The 17,061-nt window shown below is 40.6% G+C and overlaps 1 protein-coding gene and 1 long non-coding RNA gene across 7 annotated transcripts in view; one reads left to right on the top strand and one right to left on the bottom strand.

Annotated features, from left to right (window-relative positions):
* The window catches only part of LOC134210946 (uncharacterized), a 73,731-nt gene that overhangs the window by 44,889 nt on the left and 11,781 nt on the right, over window positions 1–17,061 (top strand). For 2 of the 4 annotated variants that reach the window (XM_062687397.1, XM_062687398.1), the window contains exons 1-2: window positions 10,201–10,291; window positions 16,959–17,052. The gene's annotated coding sequence lies outside the window, so the exon portion shown is untranslated. Of the gene's footprint in view, window positions 1–10,200; window positions 10,292–16,958; window positions 17,053–17,061 lie in introns of those variants that run through there. The other 2 variants (XM_062687400.1, XM_062687401.1) reach the window with 1 other exon arrangement.
* On the bottom strand, window positions 6,583–9,458 carry LOC134215228 (uncharacterized). 3 transcript variants are annotated; one of them, XR_009980082.1, is made up of 3 exons: window positions 9,351–9,458; window positions 8,136–8,330; window positions 6,583–8,077 (listed from the first exon to the last, which is right to left on the bottom strand). It is a non-coding gene; the product is annotated as an uncharacterized LOC134215228 (long non-coding RNA). The 3 variants fall into 3 exon arrangements; XR_009980081.1 differs by lacking the exon at window positions 9,351–9,458 and adding an exon at window positions 8,596–8,682 and having other exon boundaries at window positions 8,136–8,400; XR_009980083.1 differs by lacking the exon at window positions 9,351–9,458 and adding an exon at window positions 8,596–8,682.

The raw sequence follows: 17,061 nt of genomic DNA, 5'->3' as shown, positions 1-17,061 counted from the left end.
CAAAATCAACCTGTCATCACAAGGGCTTCCAACCACAGATGAGGAACTTCGGAAAATCTTCTTCGATGTGCATGCGGAGTATGGCGTTTCTAAGAAGGCGACAATTGATGATCTGGAATCTTACCGTCGTCATCTTAGTAACCTGAGAATCCAACATTTGCAACACATAAGGGACAGCGTCAACAAATTTCACAATCCAAATTTTCAAAAGTAACGACTCATTTCGACGAGAAAGAGGTAAATATTTTCACAACCGACGTACTTCCAAAAACTTCTTCACCAAAACAGAATGCGACTGAAATTTTGATATATTGTCAAAATTTTAATCGCATGAAAATCCCAGCCAGAATTAAGGAAATTCATAATAACATTTTAAGCTCGTCCTTTTCGGTTATTTTGGCAACTGAAACCAGCTGGGATGAAAGCGTAAGGAATGAAGAACTTTTTGGAAGAAAAAATCACAAAAATAAGAAAAAAATCAAATTCTTTGTCTTAACTTTGTTTTTCGTGGGAGCGATGAGATAAATTCCAGAGCAGTAGCCCTATAAGTTTTTAAATATTATCATTTTTGCTCGGGTTGTGGCTAAATCAGACGAATAATTTTAATTTTAAGCAATAAACTTTGATTCGTCTTGAAGGATATTACCATACCATTTCCACCGGGGTTCTTACAACCCAAATTTAAAAATTGAAAATAAAAGTTTATTCGTGAACCCATGTGATTCAATATATTGAATCACAAAATAAAATCAATTTACTTCGTAAATACTTAATACACTTTATCTTTCAATCGTTCTATTTCGTTTTATAACACTAAAAACAAAGTTTTCGTGTAAGTTTTTAATTGGTGATAAAGTGCTTTTATGTAAAACCAAATAAAGGCTTTGCGAAACGACAAAACAAGCACGTGCTTACACACGAGTGCTTACACACTTAGCACACGAATGACATATGTCAAAATGAGCTTATCGGTTTTCTGTGAAAAGTTACTTCGGAGTGTCAGCACTTTACCCTATACTTATAACTATATGCGTTCAATTTATGACGTTGGACCACGCCTCACCCAATGGTACTGGGTGTCAAACAGAACCGTCACGAAATCATGTTAGATTTTGAACGTTAATAGCGCCTATATATTTTGGATTTTGAATATTTATTTATCAATCGACTCGAACATCCTCCAGCAATTTGTCAATTTCATTGAAACTTTTGGTGGTTTATGATAAACTATTGGAAATTTCAATTCTTGTCATACCCAATGAAAAATATCAGATTCCGTTACCCATAATGTCACTACCCAGAATTAGTCACTACCCCAAATGGGACACTATCCTGATGAAGCAGCTCGCTCCTAGTACCCCAAAGGCCACTACCCCAAATGTGCCACTACCCCTAAATCCATTAACCCGAAAACATTTCGAAACTGTAGTTTTCTATCAACATTTTCAACACCCACAGGTATCATTAAATCGCAAAGTTACAATCTTTGCAAAGAATAAAAATGTTACTACTTAGAGTTAATTAGTCTTGTTTGTTTTCAACTCTTGTATTTTTGATTTCTTGCGGGACACAGCGGATACGATGATAGGTGACGGCTTAGACTGGCCCAAAATGCATGAAATCCTGAATTTCAAACCTTGCACCCTTAAATGACAGTTTGGGGTTCCCAGAAGCTCCCCTGAAAATTTCAGCTCATTCGGTCCAGTGGTTGGCGTGCGCAAATGGCTCAAAGTTTGTATGGGAAAAGTGATCCAAATGTATAGGGAAACGCAACCGTTTCAGTTTTTTGCTTCTAGGTGGCGCTGTAGTCGACGGATTCCTGTTGTGGACAAAATGTAGAACCTTTTTTTATATAAAGAAGCGACTGGTGAAGACCGGATGTGAATCCCGTTGAAATTGGCCAAGTTATAAGCATCCAAAGTCGAGGGTTTCGAGCGTGTCCCCCAGGGGTGTTTAAAATGAGAACAACGTACCACTAGAGTGGCCCAAGCTTATACAGTCAAACCTCCATGAGTCGATATTGAAGGGACCATCGACTTATGGAAATATCGAGATGAGGAATAGCAAATCTTTGGAAAGCCGTTTGAAGGGACCATCACAGTAACCCAGAAAATATTTTTTAATATGGCATAATTTGCTTCCTTGAGTCGATATCGAGTCATAGAACATCGACTCATGGAGGTTTGACTGTATGGAAAAAGTGAAAAGTCTGGAATTTCAAACCTTGCACCCTTAAATGACAGTTTGGGGGTCCCAGAAGCTCCCCTGAAAATTTCAGCTCATTCGGTCCAGTGGTTGGCGTGCGCAAATGGCTCAAAGTTGTGGGAAAAGTGATCCAAATGTATGGGGAAACGCAACCGTTCCAGTTTTTTGCTTCTAGGTGGCGCTGTAGTCGACGGATTCCTGTTGTGGACAGAATGTAGCACCTTTTTTATATAAGGAAGCGACTGGTGAAGACCGAATGAAAATTCCTTTAAAATTGGCCAAGTTATAAGCATCCAAAATCGAGGGTGTCGAGCGTGTCCTCCAGGGGTGTTCAAAATGAGAGCAACGTACCACCGACCATTGCGACGGCGATGCATGCGTATTCGGTGCCGTGCGAAATGAAATGCATGATTATCACGCAATCTCGCGAATTTTTATCCGATTGGTAAATGCTTTCCGTGCTCTGTACAGTAGTGTAGCTAGAGAGGGAGGGGGTGACTTACCACTGAAGCCAACGAGCTGAAGTTTTTAAGGGGAGACAAAATTCATGAAATATTTGTAACGAGTTGTTTTCGGACATCATGATGCCCGTTGCATCAGTTTTAAAACGATATGATATAATCGTTACAGACAGAGGGACAGAAGGACAGAAAGACAGAGAGACCTGGGATATTATATAAGTTATATATTTTTCAAACAACAGTTTTAATGTTTATAGCATAATTTATTAACTGTATAAAACTACAAAGTTTTCAACAAACAACACTTATACCTATATTAATTATTTATTTCAACTGCTAGGCCTTCCTTTATAACAGAGCGAGTGCAATCTGGAAAATTTTGCCTATGCTGTTGAACAACTTTGAGAAGATATTGAAGCTGCTCTTCATTTTTTGTCAGTTTTCCACAAAAATCTTGAACTAGTTTAACTCCTCTTTCAGCACAGTCATTCACTACCAAAAATGAATTAATTTTATTTTTACTTTCAACAAATTCTTACAATTCATCCCATATACTAGGATCTTCTTTGAGAAAATTTGCAGATATTCCAGAAATTTCAAAAAAAATTCATCATATTTTGAGAAACAAAATCCGAAAGCGTACAAGAAGTCAACTTATCGATCGTAGATACTTTCAATTTTATTTTTCTTACTTCATCACCCTTACAAGATTTTAAATTGTGTGCCATTTCTTTTCTCTCATCAGTAGATTTTTCTGGGTCGAAAAAAGCCAGAGCGACTAGTTCTTCACTCAAGCACCATAGATATTTGCAAATAATCTTGAAGCCGCAGCCATATACACATTTCTTGATTGATCAGGGAAAGCATCTCGTAAAGTTATCAATTTTTTTGCCAGGTTTAGATCATTTCGTGCTGCTGATGAGGGTAAAGGAGCTTTAAACCAAGACCAAATGTAAACTCGTAAAATAAAAGCACACATTACTGGAATTTTTTGCCTTTCATCATCGGTCATGTCAAATTGGCCTCTAAACAGCCATATTTTAAGACAATATATTGCTTTCGCCATCTATCTGGCATTGCTATGTGCTCCTGGTGGCGAAAATTTAATTCTTTTCACACCAAGAAATGCTAAAGATAAATTTAGCAACTCTTTATAGTCTTGTCGTTGCTGTTGAATATTGAGTTGGTTTTTCAAAAATTCAATCAAATGTTGTGTTTCATCACCAAGGATCTCAATAATGTTTTCGTCTACCATATTTTCATCAAAGGATTGATCCATAGTAGGCCATGCCGATTTAAATTTTATAAAAATACTTGAAGAAGGGCTTTTGAAGGAAATAGTTTTTCCCAAGCTGCTGTCATCAAAACTTCGGCAATATGATGCCTACACGCCAGCCATAAAAGATCTCTGCCAATCCGCTTCTCGATTAGGGTACAAGCGCCTTTTTGATTCCTGTATTTGCTGCTGTTGTATCAAATCCCATTGCACAGATGCGCTTAGTTCCCATGCATTCATCAATTTGCAAACTTCATTTGCCTGTCTTTCACCAGTTCCAGAAGACAATTTTGGGACTCCAAGCAGCTGAACATTTGCTCCAGAAGATACCAAAACTAGCAATCTTTCTACTTTGTCTGTACCTGAAAAGAAAAAAAATCAGATAGATTCTTTTAAAAAAAAGTTAAAAATATGTTACAAATAGCTTCTTTAAAAAAAAACAAATATTACCAAATGTAATTTAAAATTGTAGGAAAGAAATTTCAAATAACAAAAAAACCTATCGATTAGGTACTTCAAATCATATTTAGTTAGAAGATATCCAAAAATCATAACACAGAATAACACATTTCAATGCTATAAAAAATACACAAATATATTGCCTGTGAGATCTTGAAGCAGCTTTTCATCCCAATGTACAACAAGTGGTCCATTTAGATCAAAATTGCTTTGGATATTTTGAGCAATCTCTTCGCGATATTCTGCACGGGCCCTTGAGATTGTTTGTCTGCTAACGGTAAAATTGTCTGAAAAATAGATAAAGTTGATAAAGATTTTGATTTAGTTACAAGATACTATCAATATAATAAAATTAAACTCAAGGAGAAAGAACAATACAATAAAAGTACTGTTAAGGAGAACTTACCTAAGTTTTGTCCAGCACTTGTTAAAACCGCAGAAATAACATAGGGGAACTGTTCCGTTTTCAATCTCACTGAACATATATTCATCTCATCGCGAAACAAAGAAATACGACATCAATTTCGTCGCTACTTTTTGTTAACATACGTGCTCACTGCTGAAAAAAATCACAAAAATAATAAACAAATCAAATACCTTTTCATTGGTTTGTTTTTCGTAAGACCAATATCGGAGCTATGAGATGAAGTCCTGGAACGGTTTAGGGTGGCAGCTAGTATAGGAGTCATTATTTTTGATTTACTTCGCTCGGAAAACGCTCTACTAGTGGAGGGTTTCTCATCTGGAAGCAAGACATAAAAATATTGACATATAGTAGAAGTTAGCCTTATTTGATTATATTCTTACCTCCTCCATCAATAGTAAAAACGCTGGTAGCTGATTGAGATTCCAAGGAAGGCTCTGGTTCCGTTGTTGGTTCTTCTTCGATTTTGCCTTTTTTAACTCTTGCAAAGGCAGATCCAGGCCTTCCAACTTCCCTTTGCAGAATAAGGAACTGTTTATCCTTATCGTTTCTAATCAAATTTAATACATTTCGTCGAGCAATGTCAAACAATCGATCCAAATTATTAATGAAACTAGACTCTTGCTCTTTCTGTTTATCTCCCGCGTGAGAAGATTTTTTGATAATTGCTCGCATTTTGTTAAATAATTTTAGGAGCTTAACAACAGCATTGTAGTGTTGCATTAGAGGAATTCTATATTCCTCCCAAAAAAATTGAAGTTCAGTTACTACAGTTTTAGCAGCTGGTTTTATACTCAAGTGTTGATTTTTCATTATAAAACGCATCCGACCAAGCACATCACCGTTTGAAGGCAACTTTACACCTTTAAAACTTTCAATTGGGACAACAAGTTCCATACTTAATTCTTCCTTAGATTTTGAATCCATTTTATGTATTCCACTTGCACGATCAAATATCACTTCACAAAAGCAAGAAGCACATTTTTCTTGCAGGACCAGTGCAGTGGTTTGAACGAACGATTTGAAGAGTGAAAATTTAGTTACGTTATATCGAGGTATACCTGTAGAAATAAAGAGCTTTTATTTGATTTGTTAATACAACAAATAGGCCTAATGATTTGGGAGTTACAATTTTATGAAAAATTAAATTCCTGAAATGATCGATTTTTCTGAATACCCTATATTGAAATTGGTCACCATAAAGGGGGAATAATAAAATGGGACCAATATTGTTCTATAAGGAACGATCCTACCAAATATAAGGTAATTTTGAGGGATCATATCAATAATGTTGGAACTGGATGGCTGTATATTTTTATTTGAGGCTTACAAAATAATAGGAAGAAGTACTTAATTTCCTTCGTGTATTTACATTCACGCTTCGAAAATTGAACTCTAAACTAGAGCATAAACCAAACTTGACCAAATTTTGAGTTCTTCAATTTATGTCAATTTTGAGTTCCAGAAAATTGCGTGATAAAACATCGAATAATATCCCGGATGTGTTTTTCTACTCAAAAAAAAAAAAAGATCCCCCTCCCCTTGCCCCCCCTTATTCACCCCCTCCCTCTCTAGCTACACTACTGTACAGAGTACGGAAAGTATTTACCAATCGGATAAAAAATTGCGAGATTGCTTGATAATCATGCATTTAATTTCGCACGGCACCGAATACATCTGCATCGCCGCCGCAATGGTCGGTGGTACGTTGCTCTTATTTTAAACACCCCTGGGGGACACGCTCGAAACCCTCGACTTTGGATGCTTATAATTTGGCCAATTTCAAAGGGATTTACATCCGGTCTTCACCAGTCGCTTCCTTATATAAAAAAGGTTCTACATTTTGTCCACAACAGGAATCCATCGACTACAGCGCCACCTAGAAGCAAAAAACTGGAACGGTTGCGTTTCCCCGTACATTTGGATCTGAGACGAGACCTGCAAAGACGGCTTTCTTTTTCCTTGTTTTGACACTTGTTCTTCTTTTCATCACAGTTGATCATCAATTCTCAACTGTTTCCTTGAGTGTTTCACCTAAATCCCGGGTAGAATCTTCTGAGCACAATAAACGTGTTTGCAATTTACGAATTTGTAAACTTTTTTTTATAAAGATTTTCCTATCGGAAATAAAACATGTATTTTTAACTGTTCAATAATAATCTGTCCGGCTATTGTAGAATACTTTTCAAAGTGAAAAAGTACTCGTAAAATAAAATCATTCGGAATACTTTTCGAGGGATACCAATACTTTCACACAAAAAGGTGCTGGTTGCATCTGACAATTCATGACAGCGCTTGCTGGTTGCAGATGAAGTTACATTTTTTCCTCTTTGCAAGTCCCGTCCCAGATTTGGATCACTTTTCCCATACAAACTTTGAGCCATTTGCGCACGCCAACCGCTGGACCGAATGAGTTGAAATTTTCAGGGGAGCTTCTGGGACCCACAAACTGTCATTTAAGGGTGCAAGGTTTGAAATTCAGGATTTCATGCATTTTGGGCCAGTCTACTATCACACGCACACTCTCTCTTTAACACGCATAATCTTTACATTATTCAAACAGATCGGCTCCGTCGTTCTTCTTCTGTATAATCATCATCTCTACAATATATATAATCGTCAAACTCGTTCGAATATAATTGAAACAGAGTTTCATTTGAACTCAAATGTTCTGGTTAATAATGGACAATATCTCTATTTTGCTACAACCTACTATATTCACTACATTCGCCTCATTCTCTAATCTAAGCCAAAACAACATAGAAGAAATTTATTATCTAACAAAACGTGAATTGAAAAGTCAATGAAACATTTGATAAATGATTCAAATCCAATCTAAATCCAATTTAAATCCATTCAATGCCTAATCCTAATCCGTTTCTTATTTTTAATTATTCAAAACCAAATTTTAGTCCTATCCTAATCAAATCAAAATCCAATCCAAATCTAACACAAATTCAATTCTTATCTAAACGGAATTCAAATCCAATCACAATTGTCTAGTGTATCACCTCTTGGACCGAGTACCGTCTCGTGCATATAGCCACCATCCTAGACCCGCCCACTACCCATTTGCCTTATCGGCAGGGCGATATCGGTCCTCGACTCCTAGACCGACGTCGTGGTTTGATCTGTTGTTCTCCGATACGGCGAAAGGTGGTTTACCTTAATTAGGAAGTATTCACTTGGCAAGATAGCGACGGAATGGAGAAACTACCGGGTCCTTTTCAATTTAATGACACACGTTATCATCTGAAACCCAAAAACTGTTTTTATCGAGTTCTCCAGGAAACATTTGATTTCAACTCACCATTGTTTTCCGCTTCGCAATTCTTTGCCGTTCTCGTTTGTTCGAATTAACCAACCACGTAGTCTTTGTTTTTCAATTGCTGCCGGAACAATATTCAAATTGTTCGTTTTATCTTGCAATCTGCATCCGCTTCAACCAATGCTTGTTCCAAACGATTCTTGCACCCCATTTCCAGGATCAGAAATACTCTGCAAACTGGAACAAACACATAGAAGGGCAATAATGCCAAGCGAGGAATCACACCGCCAAAATCTTCAACAGACTACTAGTCCATCGAGATTTGAAAGTTTCGTTAGGATACGGCAGTCATGAAAATTTTATATAGAAGTGGATTTGGATATGAATCTCACGACCTTCTTTATACCAAGCTTCCGTATGAAGAGGAAGGAAAGAGTATTAGTATGGAAACTAATATTTTCTTCACTGGCAAAAAGGTGGTCTGATATGCTCAAATACTTACCATCGCATGCGGAGAGGGTTTCTAACGACGAGTACTTGTTCTAAATTTTTTTTATGACATCAACATGAAGTCAAATTGTATTTTTAGGCTGCAGTTCTGTGTTCTCTATGCATTCGTCTCGCCATATCCAATCTAGTAATTTCGGAGCGAACAAAGCAGAGTAAAGGCACTGCTGCAGTACCGTTGACCAAAACCAGCATGGCTATATGGCTCAAACTTTAGCCTATTACGCTGTGGTTAAGCACATTAAATGTGGATAAATTTTATCCTTGTAAATCTTCATACCTTGAGGCTGTTACCAAAATTATACCACCAGACGACTTGCTTCATTTTGGGTATTAAGCCAAATATATAGTCAAAAATAACAATAATTGTGCACAATCTATTAGGGCAATTTAAGCCATAAAAAGTCTCGAGCGAAATGAGTATTATTATAATGTGTTGCTTCAAATGAAAATTGTATGCTGTATTTTGGCAACAAAGTGCTTCAAATATTGTCCAAAAAAGTTTTGAATTACTGTGTCGTTATACTAATCAAAATTGTGAATTGCACGGGGAAAGTAAACATTTTAAAAAGGTTATTGTTTGATAAATAATTTTGGACCACGCCGATCCGAACCACCACTGCCGTTGTCGAGAGCAACCGATGGCTGAACCGCCGTTGCAGAATGCATTCACGACGCCGCCAGATCAAAGAATTTAGGTCGACCCACAGGACTACTTTTTAAAAGTGTTGATGTTATTTATGTTCTTACCGATATTTTGGGTCACTTCACTCACTCAATTCTGTAGTGTCTAACTTCACAAGCAGACTGAATCAATTTTTAACAACGAACTATCTGTTAAAGCAAGTGATATACGACAATTACTACGTTATGAAATGTAAGTAGATTGATAAAACGGAAATAAATACTTGGAATGAGTATAAGAATGAATTAACATAAAGACAATTTGTTTAATAAACAAATGTTGACATAAGAGCGACCAGTATTGAGAGTGGTATAATTTTTAATAGCATTTATTTTCAAGTTATTAGGTACAGAAGTCTTCTTCTTCTTCATTGGCATTACATCCCCCACTGGGACATTGGCGCCTCACATCTTTGTTCATTAAGCACTTCCACAGTTATTATTTGCGAGATTTCTAAGCCAAGTTACCATTTCTGCAATCGTATATCATGAGGCTAACACGATGGTACTTGTATGTCTAAACAATTTCCACTCCGAAAATTGTCTAGTCCGGCACCGGGAATCGAACCCAGCCATCCTCAGCATGGTCTTGCTTTGTTGCCGCGCATCTTACCGCACGGCTAAGGAGGGTCCGTGACCTTCTAAATAGAACATAATTGCATAAGAAACTGCATTGCGTGCTATACAGAAAAGTTTTCAACTCTTTTTTTTAACGCTTAGATCAATTTTGCTCTGTAGCTCACTGTACATTTGCAATTGGTATGAATTTATCTTGTAATTTAGATCACCTAACAGCTGAGTAATCATTATCAAACCACTCACGGTTGTTTGTCATCAAGACGCTTTCAACTGATAGATTCTTCTTGTACAATTATTTAACTTTAAAAGGAAGTCCGTCAGATAGCAGCCTTCCAGTCTTCGATGTGGTGCAGTGCATTGTTGATACAATACGATAACGTTCTCGTCGTGAAGCTTGTAGGCCAAAACATTGTTATCCAAGAGCGAAGGTAAACTCATTAGAAAATTTATGAATATGATAATAGATGAAGGGGGTCGGTTGTCGTCACACTTTTTTTTTACTTTAAATAAAACTTTTTATCAACTGCGCAAAATGAAAATATTTGCATACCAATCTTAGGCTGAAAGTATAGACTTATAAATAGTGGAGAGAAGTGCTGATTAGGGATCCTACATTCAGAGATATGCAAAAGCGGCCATCTTGAGCCAATCAAGCATTGAGAGATGTCAGAATCTGAGCCAAATGAACATTGTTATCGTTGCGGATTGAGAGGTATTGCGATTGTAATGAACAAAATTGTACAAAAAGTTTTGTCGAATAAACAATTTGTTTACAATGGCAAGTAGAAGTAGTCTAGTTTATGAATGGTATTATGTTCATTTGTATTGCACTTTTATTTTAGTGGTAATGCTTTGTTGGACGTTGTTACGCCAGAGTGAGTGTTCGGTTTTCCGCACCCTGTGAAAATCTACTAAAATGAAAAGAATGCGTTATGACCAGAGTGTAAAATAATAAAAAATATTTGGTGGTGTTCAACTTTCTTCACATTGAATATTTACATTCAACATACAGTATGTACATTCAACAAATTGATAAATTATTCCAAATCTAAACACTTTTTAAATTATTAGAGCAGCGGTTCTCAACCTTTTTCTTGAGAGGTACCCCTTTGAACTATTGCATTAATTGAGGTACCCCCTCCTAAAAGTAGTCTTACAGGTCTCTTGAAATAACAATTCCAAGGCCCTGAATCCCTTAAAAATAGGCTGCCGCACCTTGATAAGAGGTTTCTGAGCCTCTTGCATAGCTTTCGAGCCTCTTGCATGGCGGCTTTCGAGCGACTTAAAAGGAGGCTTCCTTTGCATCTCGAAAGGATGCGTCTTCTTCTTCTTTATTGGCATTACATCCCCACACTGGGACAGAGCCGCCTCGCAGCTTAGTGTTCATTAAGCACTTCCACAGTTTTTAACTGCGAGGTTTCTAAGCCAAGTTACCATTTTTGCATTCGTATATCATGAGGCTAGCACGATGATACTTTTATGCCCAGGGAAGTCGAGACAATTTCCAATCCGAAAATTGCCTAGACCGGCACCGGGAATCGAACCCAGCCACCCTCAGCATGGTCTTGCTTTGTAGCCGAGCGTCTTACCGCACGGCTAAGGAGGGCCCGAAAGGATGCGTCTGAACCTCTTGAAAGTATGCTTCCAAGCCTATTGGAGGGAGTCTTCTGAGCCTATTGAAAGGAGGCTTCCGAGCCACTTGAAAGTAGGCTTTAAACCCTATTGAAAATAAGCTTCCGAGCCTCTTGAAATTAAGCTTTCGAGCCTCTTGAAAATAGGCTTCCGAGCCTGATAAAAGGAGGCTTCCGAGCCTATTAAAAGGAGGCTTCCGAGCCTATTAAAAGGAGGCTTCCGAGCCTATTAAAAGGAGGCTTACGAGCCTGTTAAAAGAGGCTTACAAGCCTCTTGAAAGGAGGCTTTCAAGCCTCTTGAAAAGAGCTTCCCGAGCCGCTTGAAAGGAGCCATCCGAGATTTTTGAAAGAAAGCTTCTGACCCTTTTAAAAGGCGGCTTCCGAGCCTCTTGAAAGTAGACTTCCGGGCACCTTAAAACAAGGCTTCCGGTCTCTTGAAAAGAGGCTTCCCAGCCTGTTGAAAAGAAGCTTTCCAGCCTTTTGAAAGCAGGACTTCCGGGCTTCTTGGAAGATAAGCCGCTTGAAAGGAGGCTTTCAAGCCACTTGAAAGTAGGCTTCCGAGCCTATTGAGAATAAGCTTCCGAGCCTCTTGAAAGGAGGCTTTTGAGCCACTTGAAAGTAGACTTTCGAGCCTATTGAAAATAAGCTTCCGAGCCTCTTGAAAATAGGCTTCCGAGCCACTTGAAAGTAGGCTTTCGAGCCTCTTGAAAATAGGCTTCCGAACCTCTTGAAAATAGGCTTGCGAGCCTCTTGAAAAGGCTTCCTAACCTGTTAAAAGGAGGCTTCCGAGCCTGTTAAAAGGAGGCATACAAGCCTCTTGAAAGGAGCCATCCGAGCTTTCTGATAGAAGGCTTCCGACCTTTTTAAGGTCACTCCTGACGGAATCCAAGATTAAAAGTGCTCGTGTTTTCGGGGACACACCACTTGATTCATAGGCAGCGCACAACTGTCATTTTTGTTGATTTAGCTTTGCTGCGTCGCAGCATGCGTGAAATAATAAAAATGACAGTTGTGCGTTGCTCCCGTATCGAGTGGTGTGCCCCCGAAAACGAGAGCACTTTTAATCTTGGATTCCGTCAGGAGTGACCTTAAAAGGCTGCTTCCGAGCCTCTTGAAAGTAGACTTCCGGACGTCTTAAAACAAGGCTTCCAGCCTCTTGAAAAGAGACTTCCCAGTTTGTTGAAAAGAAGTTTCTCAGCCTCTTGAAGGCAGGCTTCCGGGCTTCTTGGAAGACGGCTTCCTGGCCTCTTGAAAGGAGGCTTCCGAGCCTACTGGAGAGAGGCTTCTGAGCCTATCGTAAAGAGTTTCCCGAGCCTTTTGAAAGGAACCTTTTGAGTCTCTTGAAAGGAGTCTTCTGAGCTTTTTGAAAGAAGGCTTCCGACATTCTTGAAAGGAGGCTTCTGAGCCTCTTGAAAGTAGCTTCCCGAGCCTTTTGAAAGGAGCCATCCGATCTTTTTGAAAGAAGTCTTCCGACTCTTTTAAAAGGCGACTTCCGAGCCTCTTGAACGTAGTTATCCAAGCCTTTTGAAAAGAACCTTTCGAGCCTTTTGAAAGGAGTCTTCCGAGCTTTTTGAAAGAAGGCTTCCGATCTTCTTGAAAAGAGGCTTGCAGGCCTCTTGACGTACAAGACAAAGTTTTGAAATGAAAAATACACAATTGCCAAAACTTTATCAATAAGTTTCGCTTGTAATTGTAATACGTCCGCCATTACGCATTTTTGTCCGAGGTACCCCCTAGGACCAGCGAAGGTACCCCCAGGGGTACATGTACCCCAGGTTGAGAACCGCTGTATTAGAGTAATGTATTTCATAGGTAATCGTCAACATAAACAGCCCAAGTAACCGTTAGCACTATATTATGCCAAACCGCCATTTAGGGCCACCATACGGAAATTTAAAAACTTATAAAGTAAAGTAGCCATATATGGCTGATTTTGGCGGAATATAGTGCTTATTGGTTTCTTGAGAAGGCTTTTTATGTTCTTTCTGCACAAAGAATTTTAAACACACCGTTCAATGTATATGCATCCCTTCGGTTTTTTTCGATACACCTGGAACCCCTTAAAGGACATAGTTGGAAGAGTACCACGATGGCGGTCAATATGGCACCGGACCTTCCACGGGTCATATGACAGTTGCTATGGCGAGGTTGAATTTTACATTATTCTGATTGTGACACTCCGTCATTGGGCGCTGGCGAGGGGGGAGACCATATAACTGGATGAAATATTCAAGAGCTTTAACTCAATAGACAATACATATTGAATGGTCGTTCCAATAGTTGGGAGTCGATTTAAATAGAGGTTGTGAATCTTTAGCATAATTTAGGCTTCTCAGAAGGCATCAGTGAAACGGCGTCTTGTACATAACACATTTGGTGCGGTGGTGAATCTTTTTTGAACGCAGTTTCTTCTGGATCCCGTAGTAGGCCCGACTTCCACAGATGATGCGCCTTCGTATTTCTCAACTAACATTGTTATCAGCCGTTAGCAAGGATCCAAGGTAGACGAATTCCTCGACCACCTCGAAGGTATCCCCGTCTATCGTAACACTGCTTCCCAGGCGGGCCCTGTCGCGCTCGGTTCCACCCACAAGCATGTACTTTGTCTTTGACGCATTCACCACCAGCCCAACTTTTATTGCTTCACGTTTCATACGGGTGTACAGTTCTGCTACCTTTGCAAATGTTCGGCCGACAATGTCCATGTCATCCGCGAAACGAATAAGTTGATTGGATCTGTTGAAAATCGTACCCCGGCAGTTACACCCAGCTCTCCGCATGACACCTTCTAGCGTAATGTTGAATAACAGGCACGAAAGTCCATCACCTTGTCTTAGTCCCCGCCGCGATTCTAAGGAACTGGAGTGTTCGCCCGAAGTCTTCACACAGTTTTGCACACCATCCACTGTTGCTTTGATCAATCTGGTAAGCTTCCCACGGAAGCTGTTCTCGTCCATAATTTTCCATAGCTCTACTCGGTCTATACTGTCGTATGCCGCCTTGAAATCAACGAACAGATGGTGCGTTGGAACCTGATGGTATTCACGGCATTTTTGAAGGATTTGCCCTACCGTAAAGATCTGGTCCGTTGTCGAGCGGCCGTCAATGAAGCCGGCTTGATAACTTCCCACGAACTCATTCACTAATGGTGACAGACGTCGGAAGATGATCTGGGATATCACTTTGTAGGCGGCATTAAGGATGGTGATCGCTCGAAAGTTCTCACATTCCAGCTTGTCGCCTTTCTTGTAGATGGGGCATATAACCCCTTCCTTTCACTCCTCCGGTAGCTGTTCAGTTTCCCAGATTCTGACTATCAATTTGTGCAGTCAAGTGGCTAGCTTTTCCGGGCCCATCTTGATGAGCTCAGATCCGATACCATCCTTACCAGCTGCTTTATTGGTCTTTAGCTGTTGGATGGCATCCATAACTTCCCTCAAGGTGGGGCTAGTTGGCTCCCATCGTCCGCTGAACTTACGTAGTCATCTCCTCCGCTGCCTTGACCTTCACTGCCTGTACTCTCAGTGCCATTCAAATGTCCCTCGTAGTGCCGCTTCCACCTTTCGATCACCACACGTTCGTCCATCAAGATGCTCCCATCCTTATCCCTGCACATTTCGACTCGCGGCACTTTGCGAGATGCGTTAAGCTTTTGATAGAACTAGCGTACACAGCTGTTCCATCTCCTTGCACTCCGCTTCTTCCAGGCGGCGTTTCTTCTCCTGAAAAAGGCGGGTCTGCTGCCTTCGCTTCCGTCTATAACATTCCACGTTCTGCTGGATACCTTGCTGCAGCGCGACCGCCCGCGCTGCGTCCTTCTCCTTCAGAATCTGTATGCACTCTTCGTCGAACCAATCGTTCCGTCGACTTCGTCCCACATAGCCGACGTTGTTCTCCGCTGCGTCGTAAATTGTTGCTTCAACTGTATTCCAGCAGTCCTCAAGAGGAGCTCCATCGAGCCTACCCTCTCCCGGCAACGCTGCCTCAAAATGCTGCGCGTATACAGTGGCGACATCATGTTGCTTCAGTCGCTCTAGGTCGTACCGCGGCGGTCGTCGGTACCGAACATTGTTGATGACGGATAGTTTTTGGCGCAGTTTAACCATCACCAGATAGTGGTCAGAGTCGATGTTAGAGCCACGATATGTCCTGACTTCGATAATGTCGGAGAAGTCGTCCATCAATCAGAACGTGGTCGATTTTTGATTCTGTCTGCAGTGGTGATCTCCAGGTGTACCGATACGGAAGGCTGTGTTTGCAGTAGGTGCTGCGAATGGCCATATTCTTGGAGGCGGTGAAATCAATTAGTCGTAGGCCGTTTTCGTTCGTCAGCCGGTGTGCGCTGAACTTCCCAATAGTCGGTCTAAACTCCTCCTCTTGGCCAACCTGAGCGTTCAAATCTCCTATGATGATTTTGACGTCATGGGGCAGCTGTCATACTCACGTTCCAGCTGCGCTTAGAATGCGTCCTTATCATCATCAGTCCTTCCGGAGTGTGGGCTATAGACGTTGATTATGCTGAAGTTGAAGAACCGGCCTTTGATCCTCAACCTGCTCATTCTCTCATTGATTGGCCACCATCCGATCACATGCCTTTGCATATCGCCCATCACTATGAAAGCTGTTCACAGCTCGTGTGTGTTGCCGCAGCTCTGGTAGATGGTATGATTACCTCTAAACATTCGCACCATTGATCCCTTCCAACAAACCTCCTGCAGTACTACGATGCCGAATCCATGATACTTGAGCACATCGGCGAGTATGCCTGTGCTCCCGATGAAGTTGAGAGACTTGCAATTCCACGAGCCGAGTTTCCAATCCCTAGTCCCTTTTCGTCGCGGTGGTCTTCACCGATGGTTCCGGTCCGTACTCTCTTGTTGATTGTTCGTTGCGTATGGTTTTTAAAAGGCTGGCTTGCAGGGCCTGACACCAAACCCCCTAAATTTCCGGAGGACCATTACAGTTTCACTTTGAGTTCCTTGCTAGCACTCGGACGATGATCAGCTGCCCTAACTTGGAGAACAGTCGCTGTTGTGAGCCGATCCTGACATGGAGAACAGACGCTTAGTATGATTTGCACCTCCGGATAGAAGCAAACCCCCCCCCCCTTCCTTGTCAGCATACGGCCATAGTTCCCACCGGTTACCCGATCTTCCCTGAGGTTGCTCGAATCTCGGCCAGCACCACGGGGAGGTAGGGATAGGAGTTGCTGGATAAGAGGCTAAGGACCGCAAGATAGTGTCTATTTTATTCCTTCAGGTACGCGAAGTACCAATGGTACGCTTTACCCAGCATTTGCCGTGCCTTTACCCAGCTGATTGCCCATAGTGCACTCTAATACCAAAAGGGACATGACATTGACCTTGACCTTGATATCAATTGCAACGGTTCATTCAACACTTGATTAAGTTGGAGACATCATTTTCCGAAAATGATCTTATCATCGATGTTTTACTCATTCCAGAATAATCAATCTATGTACAACACATCCTAAGGCTACAGAAAATGGTATCATACTAAATTTACATCGCAGCATTGTAAAACCGACTGCGCTTAAGGTAAGTAGC

The sequence above is a fragment of the Armigeres subalbatus genome, chromosome 2 (genome assembly GCF_024139115.2).
Source record: "Armigeres subalbatus isolate Guangzhou_Male chromosome 2, GZ_Asu_2, whole genome shotgun sequence".
NCBI classification, from domain to species: Eukaryota; Metazoa; Arthropoda; class Insecta; order Diptera; family Culicidae; genus Armigeres; species Armigeres subalbatus.
Note: the sequence above shows the minus strand (reverse complement) of the source record. Positions and strands in the feature narration are given on the sequence as shown.